The 4254-nt window shown below is 45.9% G+C and overlaps 1 non-coding gene across 1 annotated transcript; it reads left to right on the top strand.

Moving 5' to 3' along the window:
* The first annotated feature begins 793 nt into the window (after nucleotides 1-793).
* LOC140214829 (U2 spliceosomal RNA) lies at nucleotides 794-985 on the top strand. The gene has a single exon (XR_011891758.1). It is a non-coding gene; the product is annotated as a U2 spliceosomal RNA (small nuclear RNA).
* Nucleotides 986-4254: the final 3269 nt, after the last annotated feature.

The raw sequence follows: 4254 nt of genomic DNA, 5'->3' as shown, positions 1-4254 counted from the left end.
GTTTAAGCTATGCTAGCATGTGTGCGTATATATATATATATATATATATATATATATATATATATATATATATATATATATATATATATATATAAATACACAAACACACACACACACACATGCATATATACATACACACACACGGTAATGGTAAAGATGATGAGGTAGCACTTTTTTTTTTCTTTTTTTTACAATGCCTGTGTTTCAGATGGCGATCTTTCTCCCCTCTATGTTTCCGGTTGGAAGGAGTGTGCAGCGTTTTCTATATTTATTTTGTCATTCACTTCTATGTTGCTCGTCTTCGTACATGGGGCATGCTACCTAATTCTACCGGTCGATTCGACACGTTGCGATCCGTCCCGGCCTGTGCCGTATCAAAATTTTCAGTGGGCCTTGCGGTAAATAAAAAGAAATGAAGGAAATGCGCGTAGTATATTACAATTGCACACGGGCTTGAAACGAAGCCCTCAAGGAAGGTCACCTTGAGCGGTCGCATTCAGACGGAAGTAAGCATTCCCCTGGCGCGTTTTTTTTCCGCTCGCCTGTTCCGTTTTCTACGAGGTTGCCTTGGTTGGTTTCGCGTTACAAGCAAGCTTGCACTCGGGTCTCGTTTCTACGCGACAGCGTTTCGTTAACAGCGAAAGACTGAGGCGTTGCGAATTCATCCGTGAGATAGGGAGCGTTGAGTCTGTACACAGGCTGAATTTTATAATATTGCCCACGCTGTTGCTGAGGTTACCCATGTCGGCAGGGCGCCCACAAGGCAGTAGTACAATGAAGTGAAGTGAAGGACATCGCTTCTCGGCCTTTTGGCTAAGATCAAAGTGTAGTATCTGTTCTTATCAGCTTAATATCTGATACGGGTTCTATATGGACCCACGATATTAAACCTATTTTTGGAAGTTGGCGGAGTGCTTGAAGCCTGCTTCACCTCCGCCGCAGGTCGGCCCGGTATTGCACTACCTCCGGGATCGGCCCCGCTCACTTAGGTGAGACTTCATTCAATCAAAATGAAGAGCACAAGCTCAACGCGAGCACTGACTTGACACGCACCATTCCTATACTACACGCAACGATGCCGGTTCGCGGACCACGAGAGTAATTAAACTGCCACTCCATCTGTGTGTAGCGTCGCACTTGTTGCGTCGCAAATGGGACAGCCGCTCCAGCAAATTTCTAGTTATGGGCTTCGAGAAAAATTAATGAAAGCAAAAGAAAGAACCAGAATTCCTATTTGTCCGATGTCTCTGAATGATTGTCTCCTGTAAAGAGCCACTTGGGGGGATGGGGGGTAGGATTAGCCGTGGGGTTCGCAATCAATATGAATCCCACTCAAAGCCAACACTGGATTTTGGAGTTCACTATCGCTTGGATCCGTAAACCACCGCGCCCACGCAAGCTCGCCCTGCCGCCGAAATCCGCTGCCCAAGTGGAAGAAAGATTCCCTATGAAAGAAAAATAGAGTGCCCGATTTCTGGCAACTACTGTGCAGCCTTTGTGTACACATTTTCGCAGCAGTGGGACCGAGCGCCTCGAAAACAAACTTGTCGTATGCCCGAATGTGGCGAAATATATTCAAGGGTTAAAAGGTGCCTCATCTTTCTAACCTGTATGTTACGAAGACCTGTTGCTACCTTTTCATCATGAACATCATCATCATCATCATCCTGGCTACGCCCACTGCAGGGCAAAGGCATCTCCCATGATCCTCCAAGTACCCCGGTCAGGTGCCGATTGTCGCCATGTAGTCCCTAATCTAATCTGCCCTCCTACCTTTCTGCCACCCCCTGCTACGCTTCCCTCCTCTCGGAATTCAGTCTGTAACCCTTAATGGCCACCGGTTATCTTCCCCCCAGATTGCATGCCCTGCGCATGCCCATTTGTTTTTCCTGGTTTAAACTTTGGTGTCATTAACGAGCGTTTGTTCTCGCACACCCCAATCTGCTCTATTCCGATCCCCCCGTGACGCCACACCCATCATCCTTCTTTCCAGAGCCCGTTGCGTCGCCCTCAGTTACCCTTCGGTAATCCTCAAAGCTTTTTGTTGGGACACTCGTGGCATCTTTCTCGTTTAATGAAGTCAAATTTTTTTCAGTTTTGGGGGAAAACTCAATGAGCTAGGCGCGATTGTGTCCCTGGCGCCGCTCTCAACAAGATGGCGGCGCCCATGCTTTTTGCCTGCAGGTTCGGCCCTACGCAGAACACGCCTGCCGGGCAGTGTAGCCACGTTGAAGGGGCAAAGCGTAGTGCAGTGAAGCGCTTGCTCGGGCGAAAAACGCAAATATGAGCCAAACAGGAATTTCCATTATTGGAAATTCCAGTTCAGTTTGCGCATTGCGTTCGCCTAAGGTAAAGAACACAAATGCGAGTGCCACAGCAGTCAAGTCAAAGCTTAGGATTGCGTACCATTTTTTTTTTTTTTTTCGTGCCTTTTACTCCTGGCCTGCGTGGCCCTAGCGCGCATGCACACGAAAGTAATGAAATGGTGAAAACACGAAATAATGCGGTGCGGCTGTATCATATCTATTTTGTGCGCTTTGTTCTTTGTGGACTACAGCGGTGTGCGTCATGAGAAAGTTTCGGTGCCCTTCTTGGGTGACCAGTGAAGCTATATTTAAAACCACATTGATTTGTACGGTTATTGCTACAAACTGCGTGTGGGTGTTTTTCTTTTTCGCTGCCAACGATGGGTTATCGCAACCGCGATCGGTTCTGCTGCTACGCTAGACGCGTGCTTGCCAACGGTTGGCTCTATACGCGACCCGCGACGCGTGGTCGGCACATTCAAGCAGTCAATTGCAAACCGTTCCAAGAAAAAGGATGTACTCCACTTGCCACCTAGTTCGACGATTGTACTTTCTGACCCTCGAGGAAGCGCCGCCATCCCACGTTTTCTATAATACGATAAGATTCAGAGCGACCGCGACCACTTGTCTTTGTCAATATCTCGGAAACGCTTTCTTTTTCTTTTTTTTTTTAAATCCAGATACTCAGACGCGCCCGTGTTCACGCGCACTTGCTCTCTCCGATAAGCAGGGAAGCTCGGTTGGGGTGGTGTCGGGCCTTGCGCATGCGCTGCTGAGCTCGTCGCTTCGCCGGCCGGTCGATGCTGGCGCGGTACTGGTAATGAACTTCGACGTGCATGGTGAAACGTCACTTTGTATTGCCACTGTAGACTAGCAATGCAATGTGTTTGCGAGCGATTGGATAAATGAGAAAGCGTGCACTGTCTACAGTTTATGCCCCTCTAGAGTAGTGGAAATGTTGCTCCAAGTGTTAGGTTTGTAATTTGCGCCTACGAACATGAACTAAACAAAGAAAATGGTCTGCAGCCGCCTTCGCTTCATAAAATTCCCGTACGAAGAAATTTCCGTGCGCGAATGAGAGAGCAAAAGAGAGAAACCATGCTAAGAAGAATGGCTGCCTTTTACGTGATCTCGCGCATGAAACCAGACGATGGATTAATTTTAGCCGTTCATTTTGATTTGCCGAATGTAAACCGGAACACTTTCTCCACGCGGTCTTCAGATTTGAATGGCAATCAATCACATCCTTTCTTTTTTTTTTTTTTTTCTGTTTCTTTCTATCTGGAACCGAAAGAATTCAGAACGCCATTTCAATCTTAGATTCGATTAGATATCGTGACTGGTATGCTGAAATATCACGCCTTATCTGGTGTTAACCTTCTTGATCACGGCAATAAAAAATCGCCAGTTCCCGAACTTTAATCGCGCCGAAGATGAACCGATATGCTGGATTCTTATTGTCATGATTTTATAGAAAGCGCTGGTTCTATGGCTAGCTTTGAGGAAAAGAAAAACATCGTTCAGGAATGTATAACTCTAAACAACTAAAAAAAAAATCTGCCGGCAATTGGTACTACAACGAGAGTACTGAGAATACTGGAAAAGATGAAATCCAATCATGCTGAACTGAACTGAAATTATTTCATCAAGACATGCCCCGAAAAACGTGGCCACTTTCAATGATAATTTCAAATGTGATTTCTTTCTTTTTTTTTTTCTTTTTTACGACGGATAATAATTATCTTTCCAATGGCGGATGTGAAAATTTCAGAGCACGGCATTTTCGAAATCCCAAGGCCCCGGACGCATTCTCTCTTCTTTAAGTATTTTGGTGGTGCACACGGAGGAAAATTTCGCGCACGTAATTTATAAACTAGTAGTTGATTTTCTAGAAGAACACAAAGTGCTGACAAACGGCCAACCAGGACACAATTAAATTGGTATTACG

This window comes from Dermacentor andersoni, unplaced genomic scaffold (assembly GCF_023375885.2).
Source record: "Dermacentor andersoni unplaced genomic scaffold, qqDerAnde1_hic_scaffold ctg00000666.1, whole genome shotgun sequence".
NCBI lineage: Eukaryota > Metazoa > Arthropoda > Arachnida > Ixodida > Ixodidae > Dermacentor > Dermacentor andersoni.
The sequence above is the reverse complement of the archived record's forward strand: the minus strand, read 5'-3'. Positions and strand labels throughout refer to the sequence as shown.